This window comes from Gavialis gangeticus, unplaced genomic scaffold, assembly GCF_001723915.1.
Source record: "Gavialis gangeticus isolate Ggan-Ray unplaced genomic scaffold, GavGan_comp1, whole genome shotgun sequence".
NCBI lineage: Eukaryota > Metazoa > Chordata > Crocodylia > Gavialidae > Gavialis > Gavialis gangeticus.
The window spans coordinates 20,313,499-20,334,490 of record NW_017729028.1 but is presented as its reverse complement, the minus strand read 5'-3'; the positions used below and the strand labels follow the sequence as shown (position 1 = coordinate 20,334,490).

At 41.5% G+C, this 20,992-nt stretch overlaps 1 long non-coding RNA gene across 1 annotated transcript; it reads right to left on the bottom strand.

Annotated features, from left to right (window-relative positions):
* Window positions 1-1,131: 1,131 nt before the first annotated feature.
* Window positions 1,132-20,833, bottom strand: LOC109300183. The gene is made up of 3 exons (XR_002098153.1): window positions 20,402-20,833; window positions 11,124-11,177; window positions 1,132-1,378 (listed from the first exon to the last, which is right to left on the bottom strand). It is a non-coding gene; the product is annotated as an uncharacterized LOC109300183 (long non-coding RNA).
* Between the last annotated feature and the right edge of the window lie 159 nt (window positions 20,834-20,992).

The following is a 20,992-nucleotide window of genomic DNA, read 5'->3' as shown; positions in this document are numbered from 1 at the left end:
TGGTCTCCACCATTCTTTGTGTCATTCAAATGGATATTGCAAAAGGAGGAGGTTCACAGAATTCTGAATGTCATAAACACAGTTTAATACGGTAGGTGCCTACTAACCGTAACGGGCAATAAGCAGAAATTGTTGTTGGGCTGTTACTGTTTAGAGAGTTGTATTTTTTTTCTTTCAGTTGCAGCCCATATCACTGGTCTCTAGTATTTTCCCACAAAGTAATGAATTGTATTAAAGAGAAAAATTGTCATCGCTAGTGGTTGTAAAGAAAGAGGTTTATATGCTGCTGCACCCCAGGGATATGAACCTAAGTCCTTTGGTACACCAGATACCAGTGATTCTCATAAACGTCAGCCTTGACTAATTAATTAAGGATAAGGTCTGACAGTCTTTATTAAAACTGCCCCTGCTATTTACTCCAGAGGGAGCTTTGGCTGAGTAAGGAGTGCAGACTTGAACGGTACATAACTATGGAGCAGAGTAAACTTTCAACTTTAAAATACTGGAGTTGAAGTTTTGCAAATGCTGAAAGCCTGTACTATGAATACATGACCTCTTTGTGAAAATGAAACATAGCCATGCATGAAACTGTCCAAAGACTAAGGTTTTTTCACTCAGGCAAATTCAGAGCCTGGCCTGAATTGCTCTGGCCAGGGCCTATGAGAGAAGAGTGAAATTGGGGTACAGTTGTACCATGTCCTTAAGGCTGGCGGTGGTGGAGAGAAAATCAGGTCACTCTTCATTTTCTGATTCCAAAATGGGGCCTCCCTACCCAATTATGTGTATGGTTTAAGGAGGAAAGCTAAATAGTGTGCATTTGTGGGGCTTCAAAAGTTTCTTGAAGACTCTCCCATGACAAAATAGAGAGAAGGCAAGTACCACACTGTTAGAATAATACACATCAAATATAGCTTTAAAATGATTTATTTTCTTTGCCTTCAGTGGTAGATGATGGCCTAGGGAAGTAGCAATAGACCTCCTTTAATATACAAATCAAGACATGATCATTCATCATCTTTGTGTTTTATGAACAGCCCAAGGAACGGACCTGCACCTTCCTTGTATATTCCTCTGACAAACAGCAATATAACAAAGCCTTTATGCTGATTCTCCTCCAGAATTAAACCGCTGGACACATCATTTTTCAATGAAATTTCCCAAGAAATTTCCAACTGATTTCTATATTCTGAAAGCATTTTGGATACTGTCCCTTGTACACAAGAATCCTCCAGAGGTAAAGAATATTCTGAGACACCCCAGGAGTCCATTCATCTTCACAGTGGCCAATAGCATGAAGATTGTGCAGCTAACAGGATGTGGCCTCTTCAAGTAGCCAGGAATCTGGACTCCACCCATCTTTGGAGCATGTGTAACCAAGCTGTTGGGCAGATGAAGAGAATAATGTGGGACTTTCAAATGTGTGGCAATGGGAAACACTGCAAAGTGCACATACCGAATCACTGTAACATGTTGCACTGTTTGATGAATAAAGTGAAAAAAATGAGGTCTTGCTTGCCTCTCATTACATTTTATTCCTGAATACTTTACTCCTTCAGGCATCCTAATAACATTTGTTTTCCAGGAGACTGGGGAAATTGTAGCAAGTAACCTTGCTCCTTGTACAAAAGCAAAGATGGGAACAATTACAGGTGAGCAACATCCATTATTGTACTGGTGACTTTATAACAGGTTTTATGTGGAACAAATCAAGTGGGTTTTCATATGGGGCATTTTATCCTGGAAGGTTTCACAAATCATTCATATACCATAGTATTAGTGCACATCCCACTGTGGAGCAGAAGTAGAAACATATAGCAAATTGTGAACTAGGTAAAGGAGATTTTTTTGCTAAGATCCATTCTTATTAACAAAATAGTCCTTCCCTAAGTGTTTTTAGTAACATGATAGTCCCTCATAAGTGTTCCTGCCTAGACTAAGTGGGAAATTATAGCTAGTTCTACATCAGGCATGTCTGTACTGGTTTACTATAGCACCAGGTAGCATAGTATGCTCCATGTAATTCCTTCCTTTAGCTATTTGGCTTGCAGGGTCCAGTTTGTAGGTATTATCACAGAACACCTACTGGACCAAGCTCTCCACAAAGTACAGATATGCATGGGTGGAATAATTATGCATGTATTGGGCCAGTCAGGAAGAGTGAACCATTATTTTTTATAACTCGTAGCTGGTAGAGATATCTGGGTTCCATGTACTTTTTCAGTAAATATAAAATCTTGGATATTTTTTGGAGCAGTGACTAAAACATACTTCTTCCCTCTCTTGTCCAGGTGAGCACCCAAAGCAGTAGAGTCCAGGTTTTCCTACACAAAACTCTGCTTAGTTATCCACAAATGGCTGGTGTGACCTTGTCATTATCTGAACCTGAAACTCCAGGGATGCTAGGTATTTCATAAATAAGTCTAACACTTCCTAATATACATTAGACAGGAGTTACCTACAAACCTCACAGTATCTCTTCTATCAGAAATGCTCTTCGATTTCACGTTTGGTATAAAATCCCAATTTCAGCTGGAATAACAACTGAACAGAGGCATGACTAGCACATTTTTGCACACTGGGAAAACCCTGTTGGGGCATGTGGGTCAGGGGTGATGAGCGCTGAAGTCCTTAGCTGCTGCTGTTGTGGTGTGGGCTTCATGCCCCTGCTTGCTTCTGCACCCTGCTGCTGCTGCTTACAGTAGTGGAGCCATTCTGGCCCCTTTCTACAGTAGCACACGGGGCTCGTGCTCTGCTCACCCACCCATACTTACACTACCGCAACAGAAGTTAAAAAAAAAATCCATATTTCAGGGCTTTTAAATGAATATATGTTATAATTAGAAAACTATCCCTGTGCATTTAACAGAAGCTTGTCACTCGCTCCTGTGTTCTAGATGAAAATCTTATTTTGTGTCTCCGGAAGTTGCGGTTTATTTCTTTGCATTGGCTGGAGGGCCACAATTTCATACATGTTGCATGAAGTATGAAAGGACCCTTTTTAATGATCCATTAATTATGAAGTACAGGCATCATTGCCAACAGGCACACCATCTAATCAACCATGCACTCCATAACTCTTTTTCATACTGGTTTTGATGGGAAATTTCTACTGAGTGGGCTGTCATCTATTTTATAAATTAAAGAATAAAAACAAGAAAACAAATAACACCCATAATCCAGATCTGTTCTAAGATTCAGGACATTTATTTAAATAACTTAGTCCTAAAGTGGAGAACCGTTCTCTTTTTGATGTGTTCTGCTGAACATTAATGCTAATTGTGCATATTTAGAACAGGGAGAAATAAATTATAGTTCCACCATCTCTCTGCCAAATGGTAACATAGTTTGGGAGCCTTGCAGGGCAATTTATTAGGGGAAGACTTGGATGCTGTAATGTAGAATCTGACTTTTTTAAAGCAACTTGTTTATTTATCCTATATTAGTCACTTAACATAGTTAGTTCCGAAAAGCATGCAGGAAATACCTCTTGTAGAAATCTCAGCACAAAAACTACTGCCACCTTCCCAGAACGTAATCCAATCCAGTTGAATCTAGATTAAGGTAGGATGAAATCTCCAGCTGTTTCAAAGAGGTCCACATGAACCCAAATGACAAAATCTAACAATAACTGGGTGTATCTATGTGAGACGTTTACTGTGGAGTTGACTAATTAGCTCTTCAGTAAAACATCACTGTCTACATGTATGGTGCTATTAGGATGGAGTAAACTAATTAACTCCACTGCAGGATACTACTGCCAGATACAAGTACTATCCTGTGGTGGAGTACTTTACTCCATGCCCCAGCCAGCCCAGTCCCCTTCTACATGTGCGTTGCAGTGAAGGTGCCTCAGCGTGGGGTTTTCCTGCTAGCTAGCCCCACACTGTAGCCCCAGCCCACCCTTCTGCAGCATGTTCAGCCAGGTCAGGGCAGATCTGGGTGGGCAGGCTGACCCCCTGGGCCTCCTGCCAGCTGGGGCTACTCCACCCCAGCTCAACATACTGTGGCCCTGGGAGCATGTGTAAATGCTGTGCCTGGTCTCAGTAAACTTTGGCGTGAACTGGGTTGGAGTTTATTATGTTGCATTAATTTAGCTGGTCTAATAAAAAACATCACATTTACCCAAGGACCCTTGTCTGAACAGAGGTTTTAACTGACAGTCCTGTTCTCAACACGGCTACAACCAACACCCCCATTTCATGTGTAGATGCACCCACAGAGTATTTATTCCAGTCCATACACTGATCACGTGCTAAGAAAAAGAACTTGTAAGATTAACACTTGCTGACTTCTGCCATAAAGCAGTAAAGTTACTGTTTCCAAAACCACCTAAGACTCATTGATTTCCATAGAAATTAGCTAGATCTATTAAAGGACTTAAGCGGAATATAGACTCCCGTGTCCAGAAGTGTGACACACAAAACTCCCTGCTTAACTGATGTCACAGTTGTCTTGTCTTTTACTTTGAAGTGCTCTAGGAGTCCATGATAACCCATCTGTATATGCCCAGAACTGCCCCATTTGTCACACAGCTGAGCAGTGCAGCATCTAGCTCATGCCCAAGCCAAACAGAATACATAAGCTAGGTGTTCCTCTGCCTGCAGGGCCTGGTCCAGAAGATATATTACTTCTGGTTCAAGAGGTAATGCACATGGGTAACATGGAGTGTTTCTTCATAATACCATCCCATGTGGTATAGACAAGCCCCTAAGAGCACCTCACTCATATGTATAGGACCAGTCTCCGCAAAAAATACATTTCTGGATGCATCTGTGGTAGCTGGTGGTGCTAGCACATTTTATGTGATAGAATTGTGATTAAAATATTTAAATAGTTGGAAACTTGGTTAAATTTTCTCTTCAGTTTGAGGGAGGTCAAACGCATACGTCACTTCTCAGGATACTTTTCTAAAACACCAGGTCACCGACTGTTCTGTGGTGGAAGGGACCTCATCTCAAAGCAGAGAACTCCTTTAGATGCTTAGCTGTCTCTAGCACAGAAGATTGTACATCAGGCAAGGAAGCAAAGAGATTTCAACAATGGTGCCAGCACCAGGAAAATGGAAGTCACTCTAGCAGAGAATTCAAGTTTCATTGGGCCAGAGAGAGGAAGCATGACAGTTGCCCAGTAGTTAAGACAGTCACCTAGGAGGGCAGTGACATGGGTTATGATGGGAGTTCAAAGGACTAGTTCAACCTTTTTACATAAATGAGTTACTGAATGAAATGCATATGATGTAATACAAATAATAAATAACAAGCACCTGTCTCCTAGGAGAAAGAACCCTGTATATGAATAAAGAAAATTAGAGGGAATACATTTTTGTCCAGTTCATGAAGATGTCAATGATGATTGAAAAGTTAAGATAATGCCCAGGGGCCTGACTCATCATTATGTTACTCATTTTGTATGTTGGTATAATTCTACAGGTAGAAAATATAGTAGTGGAAGAACAGATGGGTTTCAGAAAGGGCTGTAGCAAAACTAAGTAGATTTGTAATGTGAGAGTAGCCTGTGAAAAAGATATTGAATACCAAGTGGAGCTCTATTAAACTTTATAAGTTTTATAAGATCTTTTGATCATATTTGGCATGAAGCTGTATGGATAAATATAACAGAACATGTCAGTCTAGGGATTAGGAACATCACCAAATTGCTCTGCAGAAACAGTATCAATTCTGTCTGGTGGGGGTATTCTGCATGAAAAATTTGAGTTTAACTTTGGTGTAAGACAAGACTGCCTCTTCTTTCCTTCTTTTTCAATCACTTTCTTGACCAAATGATGTCAGATGTACTTGAAAATTTTGAAGGTTCATTGTTGATTGGAGGCAGAAAGAAATGTAATCTTAGACTTGCAAATGGTATAGATTTTATAATAGGATGAATAGAGGTACTGGAAGAATCATAGAATTATAGAAAATGAGGGTTGGAAGCGACCTCAGGAGGACATCTAGTCCAACCCCCTGCTTAAAGCAGGATCATCCCCAACTAGATTATCCCAGCCAAGGCTTTGTCTAGCTGGGTCTTAAAAACCTCCAAGAATGGAGATTCCACAACTGCTCTGGGTAGCCTGTTCCAGGGCTTTACTACCTTCCTGGTGAGAAAGTTTTTCCTAATATCTAACTGTAGCACAGGCAAGGGATGGGGCCTTCCAGTGGCAGAGGTATTAACTGACAGCCCTGTTCTCTGTTCCTGTTATGCCTTGGTCTTAAGTAACAGAATGGGGTGAGTGTAGATGTACTCACTACAGCTGTGCCCTGCCCGCTCTGCAGGGCCCTGCCTGGCATTCATGTCACTTGAAGTGACATGGAGCCCAGACTCCCTAGATTTCCCTTGATGCAACTTGCGCACACTGCTCCCTATTCTGTCATCTGCCATCACCGAGAACAGTCTAGGTCCAACCTCTTTGAAACCCTGCTCCAGGTAGTTGAAGGCTGCTAGTAAATCCCACCTCAGTCTTCTCTTTTGAAGAGTAAATAAGCCCAGTTCCCTCAGCCTATCTTCAGAATCCATGTGCTTCAGCCCCTGAACCATTTTTGTTGCCCTCCACTGTACTCTCTCCAATTTTTCCACGTCCTTTTTGTGGTAGGGGGCCCAAAACGGGACATAGTAGTCCAGATATGGTCTTACCAGTGCTGAACAGAGGGGAAGAATTACTTCCTTTGATCTGCTGGCAATGCTCCTATCAATGCAACTCAGTATGCTATTAGCTTTCTTCATGACAAGGGCACACTGTTGGCCCATATTTAGCTTCTTGTCCACTGTAACTGCCCATCTTTTTTTGTAGAGCTGTTGCCTAGCTAGTCAGTTCCCAGCCTGTATTGGTGCATGGGATTGTTCTGTCCTAAGTACAAAGACTTTGTACTTGTCCTTGTTAAACCTCATAAGATTTCTTTTGGTCCAGTCCTCCAATTTGTCTATGTCTCTCTGAATCCTAGCCCTACCCTCCAGTCTATCTACTACTCTCCACAGCTTGGTGTCATCTTCAAACTTGTTGAAGGTGTACTCCTTCCCATCTCCCAGGTCATTGATGAAGATATTGAACAAAACTGGGCCTAGGACCAACCCCTGGGGCACTCCACATGAGACTGGCTGCCAGGTAGACATTAAGCCATTGATTAGTACCTTCCGATCCTGACAGCCCAGCCAGGTTTCTATCCACCTTACAGTCCATTCATCCAACCCATACTTCCTTAGCTTGTTTGCGATAATTTTGTGGGAGATCATATTAAAAGCTTTGCTAAAGTCAAGTATATCATATCCACTTCTCTCTTCACATCCACAGAGTCAGTCATCTCATCACACAAGGCAGTCAGGTTGGTCAGGCATGACTTGCCCTTGGTGAATCTATGATGACTGTTTCTAATCATCTTCTTCTCCTCTAAGTGCTTATAAATGAATTATCTGAGCACCTGCTCCATTATTTTTCCAGGGACTGAGGTGAGGCTGATTGGTCTGTAGTTCCCTGGATCCTCCTTCTTCCCTTTCTTAAAGAAGGGCACTATGTTTGGTTTGGTCCAATCATCTGAGACCTCCCTTGATTGTCATGAGTTTTCAAAGATGATGGCCAGTGGCTCTGCAATAACATCAGCCAACTCCCTCAGCACACTTGGGTGTATCCCATCTGGCCCCATGGACTTGTACAAATCTGACTTTTCTAAATAGTCCCTAACCTGTTCTTTCACCACTGCTGCCGGCTCACCTCCTCCCCAAACTTTGCTGCCCAGTGCAGTAGTCTGGCAGCTGACCTTTCCTGAGAAGACTGTGGTGAAAAGGCACTGAGTACTTCAGCCTTTCCCACATAATGTGTCACTAGGTTGCCCTCCCGCCCCATTTAGTAAAGGACTCACACTTGCCCTGATCTTTGTCTTGTTGCTAACATACTTGTAGAAACCCTTCTTGTTACCCTCCCTGTCCCTTGCTGGCTGTATCCTGAGTTTGAATGCTAAAGAAGCTGCCAGCAACCTCTTTTAGACATTTTGACAAAGGACTTGTTCAGTGACCTCTATGAATTATAAAAATACTTGGATGTCTATGATACATTTAATCTGAGGATCCCTGAGCACCTTGTAGATATAAAGGTCAATATATTCAGAAGTGTCCACTAATAGTTGGTCTCATTTTCTGGCTCACCCTGAGCCACCTGTAACCTGATTTTCAGAGCTAAGGAGATGCTTAACTTTCATCAAACTTAAGGAAGTTCATCCCCTTTTCTGAAAAAGCCTTACGGTCTCGGGTTGGACAACCAAATTTGAAAACTCCCCAAATCAGCAGAAAATGTTCATGTCTCTTATATTATCTAGGCATCAGTTCAATCAGCTTTAAAAAACTCACTGCTTCTACACCAGTTTAACATGCACAGCAATGCTAAGCAACAATTAATGGGAAGAATTTTTAAAGAATACTATATTGAAATGTATTCTGACTTACCTTCATTCTCGGTGTCTTGCCAATGACCCAAGTCAGATTTGGGCCTCAACACCAGGGTAAACATCTCCACTCTTACAAAAAGGTATTTTAGGATCAATAATTACCCACCGTGTGACTTGAGGTGTGATGCTGGTGACTTCTTCAAGATCCTAAAGAGCCCTGTTATTTGAGTTACCTAGTTAAACAGAGTTAACCGGTTACATAGAGCTACAACCGTAGGGAAATCTCAAAAGGATTTAGAGATTCAATCTGAATAAGCATATAAATGATTGAAAACTCATCTGAGTTATTTAAATGCCTTTGCTCTTTACTATGGGGTTGGGAAAAATTCATGACAGCATTCTTACTAGCTTTCTGTTTAGATAGAGCATAATGCATGAATTGCTGCTGGTCTTGTAACAGGTCAACCATAATGTTTGAAGCTGCTGCCATGAATTGAAGAGCTTTGCAAAAGTGTTGATGCCTTTGGAATTTCAGAAATTTTTCTGTTTTGATTTTAGTTTCACATGTGAAAGTTCAGGTAAAAAGGAGGCACTATAGACTGGTTAGCCTCTCTTTGACACCAGGAAAGTTACTGGAGCATATCATACAGAAGTCCATTTGCATGCATCTGGAGAATGAAAAGGCTGATCACAAGCAACCAGCATGGGCGTATTAAGAATAAATCATGCCAAACAAACCCGATCTCCTTCTTTGACAAAGTAACTACTTGAGTGGATGAAGGGAATTCTGTGGGCATAATGTATCTGGATTTGAGCAAGGCCTTTGATAAAGACCCACATGACCTTTTCATAAATAAATTGGAGAAATGTGAACTAGACAAAATTACTATAGGGTCAATAGACAACTGACACAATAGCCACAAGCAAAAGGTAATTATAAATGGATATTCATTACTCATATTTCTTGGTGGGACATTGGTGTTGGGGTTCACCAAACACAATTAATACACAATTTATTCTCTCTTGTATTAATAGAGATGGACCCAGCTGACACAACCCCTGAATTTTCAAGAACTTGTGATTAATTAGAAATATGCACAGGTTTTATCATGTCTATATGTGGTTAAATAACTCTCAAAAATCTGGGAAAGTTTCACCTGAAATTTGGTCTTACTTTTATTAATAAATAAGTGGCTTACACCTAAAAGAGTTTCTATTTCAAAGGATCCAAAAAGGCCATATTATAACCGCATACAAATAGTGTAATGTACCTTATATGCAGAAGGACTCACATACTATATTTATAGAGGCTTATACCCACCTCAGTCTATTAAAGAGGCATCAGTGGTATTTTGTTTAAAGGCAGCCTATATGTTTTTAAATCACCCTTTACCACAGTATGAATGTAACCCCCCTAAATGTATGTAAAAGACACTGACAAAGTGGATCCATCTTAAATTTCATCATGTCCATTATGTTACTCAAGGTATAAATATATGTTGCCACATGAAGTGGATCACCTGACTTGGGGTATGTCCACAGCCATGTCTCTGTTATTGGGGAGCACTGACTTTCCCTGATTATGGAGATGAACCTTGGAGATGCTGGGGGCATGTCTCTGTAAGTGGGCAAAGCCAGGCAGGTGATTCCAGAGCTTGAAGGGCCTGATCCTGCGTGGGAATTCCCAGAGCTCACAGGACTGGGCTTCTCAAGCCATGGGAGTGCCTGCCCAGGGTGGCTAGAGAGTTTGGGCGGCCCCAGGCAGCCTGCACTCTCCAGCCATAAGGGAAATAAACATCTGCCGCAATAAAGCTACGCAAATTATTACTCCCTTTGGGGCATTTATGGGATGACAAACAGTATGGCTGTCTATTTGCTTTTGCTTTGTGCTGCCATAAGAATGTTATGGCGTCACAAAATCAATGTCTGTTTCCAGTCTCAGAGTCAAGTAGTTTCAAATGAAGACTCCAGTTCATAATTCCTTTAGTCCTATACTGGTAATTGTTACTGGAACAAGATGGCTATACTTAGGCAAGTAAAAGTCATGCAATGTTTCTGTTTAATTTTCTTGGCAGTAGTGGTGAAAATTCTAGACTGAAATGATATTGTATGACGTCTGAACCAACAGTCTGGCTAAATAGAGCATTTTCCCTCACTTCTGGCTGTCTGGATCAATTTCTGAGTAGTTAACTAACCAAGAATAAGCCTGATTCTGATATCTTCCTGTACTTGTTTACACTAATGAAGCTCCTTTGACTTCACAGAAGTTATTCCTACTTTACACCACTATGAGAGCCTCAGCTATAGGTTCTACATAAACAGCTGTAGCTCCAGGGAAAGGATTTGGCCCTTTTCTCTAAACAAAGGCAGAAGTGAAGCTGAAGTCTGATCATATTGGTCCCTCTCTCTCATCTGAAAATTTACGTTTGCACTTTGATCACTTTAAAAGGGATAAATAAAATAATTCCATAAATTCTGCACCACGTTCCAACATTTTTTACCATAAGAAGTGTACACAGTAAAGCTAAGGAATGCTGAGGTCCACCTGTAAAATTATTTGTCCCCATAAGCAACAATGACAGGCATATGTTCAACATCATTTTGGGCCCAGTTTCTGTGGCACAGAACCAAAGTAAACACAGTTTTCTGATGTAATTGTTGATATTAGTTGAGTTAGTGCAATTCAGTCATAGCTGTGTGAAACATTTTATTTGGATCAGCCCTTAACTAGCACTGGGAGAGGTTGCCTACCTGGCAAGTCAGCTACAGTAGCTTGTTTTCACAAAGTTCTCCAAGTTCTGTACTCTGTGGAGAATATAAAAACATTTTAAAGTACAAGACATGATCCTTCTCTAACTTACATCTGAGTAAATCTGGGGTCGCTCTTAGCAAAGCCCTTGTAGCTACTAAATGTAAGAAGCGTATTAAATCTGCTGTACTTGGGGTTTCCATCCTTGACATAAAACTCAGAAAGCCTATAGGAAGGGACTCGTGTTCCCTCTCTCCTGTTCTTCTCTCCTGCTCTCTCTGATACTGGCATCAGAAAACGACACAATATGTGCACTTTAATGTGCATCAGCCTATTTAAATGCACATTAAAGCATTACTAAAATATGCTATTTTGTTAATGCGCATTAAAATAGGCTAATGCACATTAAGAGTCACTTAAAGGGTATTTTAACACATGCTTCAAGGGTGGGGGGAGACAGCCCTTTAATTAGAGCCGCTCTAATTAAAGCACCACAGTGTCTTGTATATTAGCATCTCCACACTTCAAAATGGCAGCCGCAGCACTTGAACTAAAGCTCATTTGATAAGCTTTAGCTTAAGTGCCCCCCCCACCATTTGGAAGTACAGGGATGCTAATACATGAGACGCAGGAGGTTGCTGGAGTGTGGTAATTACCATGCTCCAGCAGACTCGATTAATCAAATCTGCTCCGAAATGCTGTAATTATGTGTCAGAGCACGCTCTATGCTCATGAACAGGCACCCAAAAACTGTGCTCTATAGTTAATGCACATTAAGACAGGCTAATGCACATTTTCATAGAACTTCATAATTTAACTGCACAGTAGATTTAGTGCACATTAACTAAAGCACATTAATGAACATGTAGATGCGCCCACTACTGTGTAGCAGTAAAAATAATGGTGACAGTTCTGACAGTGCTTCACCAACACTGTGTGGCACCAAAATTGGTCTTTTATAATGGTACTGATGCATACACTAAGTGCTCTAATGCAAATGCCTGGAAACAGGGAGAATATAAGAGAGTGGAATATATGGCCTTTTCTCTTGTTGGCAGCAACAATGGTTTTACATTTTCAAGTTTCTTTTTCAAGAAAAAATCAGAGTTACAACAGTTAGAATAAGAGAGGGAGGGTAATTGCTGGATCTGTTACAGTCAATGGAAACTCTTTTGTTTGACGTCAGTACTGTCAGAAATTCACTGAACTCCGGAAGGGATATAAATCCTTATGCTTCAGGCCATTGGTCTATTAAGTAATAACTCAGTTGTAAATAAGCAATGCTGGGTGAAAAGAAAATTTTCCTGTGGTAGTTTATTCCTTACCTTCCCATGACTGGGTTTCCTGCACTTGCTTTTGGACAAGCTGGTATGGACCACTGTCATAGATATTCTTCTGATGTAATCTAGCCCATCACTAGAAATTTAGATGAAAAAACAAGAAATTGGAGGGAGGATGTCAATAGTCATATTATTGGATTTTCAGGCTCAGAGGCCACCTCTGGGTATGACCTATGGAAAAAGGAGCATGTTTTAACCACTGGTTCAGCAGTTCAGAGCATCTCAGAATAGAGGAGCCACTGTTAGAGACTTGGACAGGCACTCCCAGTCTGGTTTTAAATATACCACACACTTTTCTTGGGTGAATGTTCTGCAGATCCATTGGCAACATGCTCTACATGGTAGCTGGTATTCAAACTACAGGCTCCTGAGCTGATCTCACATTCACAGAAGGTATTTACAGAAGGCCTCATCAAAATTCCATTGAGTTAATTTTCCTTCCTAGGCTGAGGTCAATCTTATAGTTTATCACCCACGTTGGAAAGAGGCAAAGCTTCAATAATTACAGTACCTAGCTGTTAAACTGTACTGTAATCTTCAGAGCTCAGCTCTGGGCCTGATTCTTTCAAAAAGAAGGATATTATGCTTGAACGATGCGTGCCCCTGAGGCTGGGGGGGCACAGCGACTGTCTGCAGGTGGCGGTGGCAGCAGCAGGGTGTGGCGGTGGTGAACGGGGAGCTCCCACAGGTAGATGCAGTGGTGTTGGTGGTGGGGAATGGGGGCAAACACTGACTGCCCACAGGCACTGCCAGCAGCATCAGCGGCGCTTCTTTTAGGGGTTGCATTTCAGGGGGTGCACATGCACCCGCGTGTACCCTCTACGCATTGCCAATGATATTATGCCAGATTTACAGGTGGGGAAACTGAGGCATAGGGAAGTGAAGTGACTTGCTCCAGGTAACTTAGCATGTCAATAGTAGAGCCATATACAAAACAGTGCCTAAATCTCAGTCCAGGGCTCTGTTCAATAGGCCACCTTGTGTTTCTAGAGGATCAGTAATATCCCGAAATTAAAACAATAAAATAATTGAGAGGAGCTGATTATTAAGTTGTTTTTCTACTTAGAACATCTTTACCATGAGACCTGGATGTATATTTTTGGTGATCAGTAAATTCCTCACAAAAATGGAGTTATTTTTAAATTTATAAAATTAATCACAGTTGGTGATTTTTTTGTTCAAGTAAAGAAAAAAATTGGAAAAGTCAAAGTTTATTTTGGTACATATTTTAAAAAGTTTGACTTTTCATTTCAAAATTGCATTTTAAATTTTTTAAAGAAGGGGGGAAGTTAGATTTAGCCTAACAATTAGTAAAATCCAATCAAGTTATGTATCCTCATTTCCAGGAGTGAAAGAATGGAACGAACATGGGCACAGGTGGATCTATAATAAAGGGGGGTGGTAGATGGTGTAGTGCATTATCACATACAACACAACACACATTTTTTTCCAGTTAAAAATAAATTAAAAGCTTTACTAATAAGTAAGGTCCTAGATATATATTATTCTGGTTAAGATTGGAGGGGGAAAATCTTACTGGAATGTGCATTAATTTGATATATCATATATTATATATAAAAACACAACAAACAGCAAAAACAATCCAAAAGTGTTGTTTCATTGGTCCTGGACTCATTATTGTTACAAGTACATCTCTTTTTTCAGATTCATAAAACAAAATCAAGCATTCTTGAGCATCTGAGCAGTGCCTCTTGTGTTTCGTTGAGAGTGATTTCCACACCTGAGCTAATGTTCATCTGAGTTAATATTTCCACACCTGAGTTAATGTTCATAGCTAGAGGTAAAAAACAGTCCACAGGGTTGTGAAATGGGAGGTCCGTTGTTGGACTAGCTGATAGACAGCAACATTGTAGAAGTATAAATGGAGTAGTGGAACCATTTAAAAGCATCTCAAAAGAAAGAGGGTCAGTACCACCTGTGAAATGGAGAGTTTAGAAAGATGATAACCAAGCAAATTATAATGAGCCTTTATATCAGTTGACTCCCTCACTGCTGCCTGAATACAAATGTGACTGCCACTGCTAGGCAGTGATCTTTAAACTTTGAATGGACCAGGAATCAAAAGGTGGTGCAAGGGCACCAGTGCACCCCCACTGGGTCCACCTCTAAACATGAGTTGCTGTTACTTCTATTTGTATATACCTGGAAGGTGCTCAGATACTGTACTAATTGGGATCCATATATACACCCAGATCTACATTGCATTTGTATCTACAGTTACAGGAGCAAACACAAGTGCTGTCAATAGTAGAACCAGTGTAATTACTCCAAAATCAATACTTTTCTGATGGTAAATGAAACAGGAATTCTTTAATGTGTGCTCATATGTTTAGCTAACACTATGCATTGACATTTCTTGTGCAGAACCAGAGACCGTAGTATCAATATCTTCAAATTATTTACAGAAAGGCTGCCAATTACCTACCAGATAAACAGGCATTTTAGACACAAATAGCTAACACTGGAAGTCATCTTTTACATGTTCTTTATAACATTGTACAGGTGGCTCAATCATTGAAAACAACTTGTGCTATTCCAGATAAATTATCATGCAAATAAACAATAGTGACCTTCCGCCATAAAGAGGAAAAAACAATCATTATATTTGTATGTGTTCTTTTCTTCTCTTCACTTCAACCAAATCCTTCTGTGAATCAAGATCATTTATCCTTGTAGCATTTTAAACAACAAAAAAGGACATCTGGAAACAGATGATCTGAGCACAAACTGTACAACAAAAGTCTGTGAATCTCACAGTAATCATGCTTTCTGGGTTCCTGGAAAGCAGACATTTTATGCCAAAATTACTAAACTAGCATGCTTATTCGCTATGTCTCCTCCAAACCTATTTGTTTATGAATTGAAGGCACTTGAAAAAAAATTGGTTCTAAAACCTTAGATTTAAACACAGCTAGCTCACACATTTGAAAAGATTTTCCCTGCTGTGGGTGTGGCCTTAGCTGAGGCATCTAACTAGCCCCTACTCTTCTATTTTCTGGAAATAATACTTTGTTGTTTCCTCCTCCTCTCATTTTTTTTTAAATTTTTGGACATAATGGAACAGAAGTCTGAAGTAAAAACTTCAGTCATAACCACTGTGATTTAAGCCTTTAATAGAACACTTAATAAAACCAGGGGTATTGCCACATCCTTGGTGAAAATCATCCCCCAAACAAAAGAATGGAGTAAGAGTAAGAGAAAGTCAGAAATGAGGAGGGAGGACCGTTTGGAAGAGGCTATATAACACTGATGGAGGCAGAGCGGTTCAGGGCATGTATATTCTCAGGCTTGATAAGAATTGTTTTCTTTGCCAACACGAGAGTATGTTACTTCTAATAAAATTAGAATTTAGAAAGGGTTTCTCTGCCAGAGGATGAAATGGAGTCAGGTGCAGGACACAAGTTCAGGCACACTGCCACCACTTGAGGACCTAGGGAGCAAACACAGCAAGCCTGATCTTTGAGTGCTGTAGATGTGCCCTACAAGGCTGCAGTACTGAAATCAGAGCCCCAAAGAGATGGAGGGAATGGGGGGAGGGACCACTGGGATTTCAGGGCCTGTCAAAAAAGTCTTAGTGAATTTGTCATGCCCTCCACCATCTGATGACAAGGATACTGATGGGACGAGCCTGGAGAGATTCATAGGAACCCATGAGCATTGGGATTAAGTAACACTGGGTGCATCTGACACGTGCAATTAATGTGAAGCAATCAACTCTGGTACATACCAAACCAGAGTTTATTGCTCCCAGGTGCCACATTTACACATGTGCCTGGGACCACAACACACTGAGCAGAGCTGGAGCAGCCCAGGGGTCAGCATGCCAGCCTGGGGCTGCTCTGACCTGGCTCAGTGGGATGTGAAGGGGCTGGCTGGGGCATGAAGGTGCTTCAGTGTGAGGGCTGATCAGCAGGCAGCCCTTGCACTAAGGCACCCTTGTGCCCCAGTCAGCCCTGCCACCATCTACACGTGTTGCTGTGCACAAAATAACACTGCTGTAGGACAGTACTTGTATTTACAAGTACTACTTTACACCAGTCTTTATTAGTTTACTGTGGTCTAATAGGGCCACATGTATAGACACTGAGACTTTACTGCGGAGCTGTTTAGGCAGCTCTGGAGAAAACGTCTCGTGCAGGTGTACCCAGTGTGTAGATATTTGTGCTATGATCACCATTTTTCACATGGGGAAATGGAAAAGGTCATGTGCCTTTTTGTGTCACGCAGGTTTATTGTTATTATTTTTTTTAATCAGGCCAGAAAAAGAACCCAGATACCTTGACTCAAAGTCCTATAAGGACCCGGATTTGGATGTTCATGAGGGGGTCCATACTCCGTCCAGTCCCATAGTCTATTCACATACATTAATTAGATTTGACTATTCATTACTCTCTCATCCTAAGGAGAGCTGATGGATCTACTGAGGCTATGCTGTAAAACCTCCACTGATCTTTGTTAATTGTCCTTTGTATTGCAAACATGGATAACATTGATGCTGTTGTGGCTTTTCTATTTCTATTCACTGAACAACTTCTGTTGTGGTTGTTGAATATCTACATTAATTTAAAAAAGCAGGGGGAGAAGAGGGAAGGAAGAGATATTTTTTTTACCAAGAGATTTTTGTAAAGACTGAGTCTCTCACTTACCCCCTTAGTTCATACATTCAAGTCACTTTGTAGTACACAATTGAATTCATTTTTAAAAATGCATTCACTCTGTTGAACTTCCATTTTATTATGTGGATACCAGGTGGATGAGTGCTTTTAAGAAATTATTTTTGCAGTTGTGTTATTGCAATTGTTTTCCTCCTGGATTTATATTCCACATACCAATCTTTATTAATGGAGAGAGAAAAATGTAAAAATATAAAGGTCCTGCTCTTTCCTTAGTGTTCATTTTGGAGTTGTATCAGGGGTATACTGAACAACCAGGTTTTAAGCCATGAACTTATGAACTGATGATTTTATGAAATCCAACACTCACTGTTATTATAATATAATCCTCATTCACTTCATCACCCAATTTTTCTGTAAAGGCAGAACTCACTTTCTTTTCCTGTATGGAGACATGGACATCTATGCTTAGCTCCATTCATCCTGCTCCGAGGCAAACACCTAATGCTCAGATAGGCAGTAACTGAATATGAGCAACTCCTGTTGATGTTAGTGGATGGAAGCTGCTCACATTCAATAAGTGTATATCAAATCCCAGGATGACAATGCATTTGGTCCTCTCATCTGCTTCCCAACAGCAAACTATAAAGCTGTCTCTGGCTCTTTAATTAAGGAGTGAATTGTCTAGACATTTTCATTTTTTAAAGCAAGGAGAAATGGAAGGTATTATTAATTTACAGTGGCTTTCTTTGTGAAATTGATGCATTTCCATCAACCCTTCCATCTCGTAGTTTGCAGGTAATATATTGTCAATGCTACCCCAGTGGCAAACACTTTTAAAAGCAGCAGATTATGAGAATTTGGAAGCCCACAAACACTTCGTTCACTTATGCTCTACTTAGGGACAGTCGTTAATACAGTTAAAGCTTGTTCTCAGTCCTGTCATGCAGGTGGACAAAACTTGCCTGAAAGCCCTTAGTTATGTTATAAGCCAACAAAAAAAGCCATGGCATACATCACCAGATGGCACTGTGATACATAGTCTTGCAAGTTCTTTTTCTTTAGTACACAAGAAGTGTTCAGGCTTTCAAGGAATGCTCTATTGTTGTTAATTTGGGGATGAATGGCTTTTTTGGAGGAAGTACGATGTAGGGGTGTAGATGCAAATGTAGTTTTTTTCTGCTTTAATCTCTATGTGATAAATTCTTAGTCTCCACTAAGGCAATCATACTCCCAAGATGACATGGCAGTGTTGGCAAATCTCCTGATATGGATGAGAAGAGTACTTCTGTCAGCTTCACTTCTGTTGCCTGAGAAGGCGGTGTAGCTATGCTATTACAGAAACCTCCTTTAGCATATGCTGGATCCATTACTATGGAAGTGGCAGAAACCCTGCAGTGTACCCCAGCCTCCAGTGTTGTATTAACTGCTTTAATTCAAGAACCAGGGCAGGGGGGAGTATAAATGAAACCATTTACATTAAATACACTCAGTCTCCACATCACTGCATTCTCATCCATCAAAAAAGCTGATCTGCATCTACCATGTAGCAGAAAAAGATGTTGAAGTCCATCCTCAAAGTACAACTTGTCCTGAAATTTAGTTAATACAACTGCTACATCTTGGGGCTTGATTAGTTCATGGACTTCAAAGGAGCTTGAGACTGAAAACTGGGATTCTGAACAATCCAGATGCACGTCTGGTTCAGGGGGTTGGTTTAGACACACAGTTCTCATCCATTATCACACTCAAGAACATCCAAGCATTAAAAAAAATTCCAAAAGTGTGATTTTAAGAAGTTAATGCATTTTCCCCTTTTGTGCATTCTGGGATTTGAATATTGAGGGTACTCTTTTTACTGAGGGCACCAATAGAGATTTTGGGGACCAATACCAATAGCTATTTTTTAAAAAGGCACATTGGCCAATATCGATCTGATTTCTGATACAGCTGCATCCAGTGAGTAAGTCTGTTGTGGTGGAAGGGGAAGGGGGAGAGAAGGGGCATGGGCAGGATGGCAGACCAATGCCCCCTGTGGTGAGGGGGGGAGTGACACCAGGGGGAAGGGCAGGGTGTGGGATGGAGCCATGGTATGTCTGGAGAGTGTGTGTGTGTTGGGGGGTGGCTCCCGCCACTGAGCGCACTGCCAGGAGGGCATGGGGGGGGGGTGCCCCCTGGATCTGCGTGAAGTGGAGCAGGATGGGCTGCCACTGTAGGCTGGGGCAGGGGCTGTGCTGGGCTTTTCCCGGAAGGGGCTGGGCTGGGTTGGGCTGTGCTCAGGGTGAGCAGTGATGGCGCTGGGAGGGGGGCTATGGTGGGGCTCTGGCAAAATTAGGAGTGGCTGCAGACCCCCCATAGCCTCCTCCTAGTACTGACACTGTCCACCCCAACCACAGCCTGGCTCAATCCCCACCAGGAAGAGCCCAGCTTGGCCTCAGCCCCAGCCCACAGCTGCAGTCTGCCTTGCCCCCAGCAGGAAGAACCTGGTGCAGCCTCGGTCCCAGCCCACAGCTGCAGCTTGCCCTTCCCCACTGCATGCAGATCTGGGGGCACCCCCTCGTGTCTTCCCAGGGTGCACGCAGTGGCAGAAGCTCCCCCCCCATCCGTGCTCTCTGGACAAGCCAAAGCTCCATCCCACGTCTCGCCCCACCCCAGCTGGGCAGCGACTGCTTCAGCCATAGCCCCACTCCCTGCCTTACCATGGGGGGCATTGATTTGCCCCCCCGACACACTCCTTCCAGCACAGCAGACTTACCATCTGCATGCAGCTTTCCAAGCTGCCGGGCTGCGCTCCTCATTGCCTGCGTGCTGTGCTGCAGCTGCGTGACTGCATGGGCATTAATCAGACAAATTATTAGCCACATCAGGCCTACTTCTGGTATAGTCAGTTTTCTTTATATTGGTGCCAATCTGATATCGGACCAACGTATCAGTGCACCTCTACTTGTTTTACATTTTCAAGTTTCAATCCACAACCATGAGGTCAGTCTCTCAATAATGAAAGCTGCAGTGCCTGCTGAATCATATTACTCTAGGAATTGGGGTTTTAAGAAGCATCTCAAATTTCAGGAGACTTGTAAAAAAAAGCCAAACACTGGAACAAGGGTCTTCAGCTTTGGATCTGGATTATCATTGTTCTTTGGCCTTGGTTTACCTCGCCCTGAGCCATATGAATTCAAGCAGAATGAAAATGGGTCTGAATTTCAGGGATCCATGAAGCCTCCAACAGATGAATGAAGATGCATTTTCTTTCATTGGGGAGGACCTACAGATGCCTTACAATTTGATAAACTGTCTAAGACTCACCTCACTCAGTCCAGTCCTGAAATTCAGCCAACTCTAGGGTACAATACAACAGCAAAAGAAGAGGTAACATTGTGCATAATGGCTTAGGACAGGAAATAAGGAACAATAGGCTTATACCAATGGAACCCCCAAGGATCATAAAAATGCCCTGTGCTTGCTAGAGCTGATAAGAAAAAAATTCCAGTATAAAATGAATTTTCACATCATATATATTTTCTACAATATGGTTTAATCTTGTTGATTTTCCCGCATTTTTTAACAAAAGTACATGGGGGGATTTTGTAGAGAAACTGGAAAACTTCTAAGAAAGAAAACATGAAAATGTTCATTCCTTTTGATACCTTTGGTAGGAAATATTATTTTTCAATCAGCTATAACATCTACCTGGCTACTGACCTGGGGAAAAGGATGTTACTGTACTTTCTCATATATAAAAACACCCCTGAATAAAATATGCACCTGATTTTTGAAAGACAGAATGAAGGTAAAAAAATATTTTCTTGAGGCTCTGCTTGGCAGTGGGGGTAGGGGCAAGGGAGAGGTGTTTACAGACAGCAGCTAGAGTGGTCTGGGGTTGCATAGAGACATTCA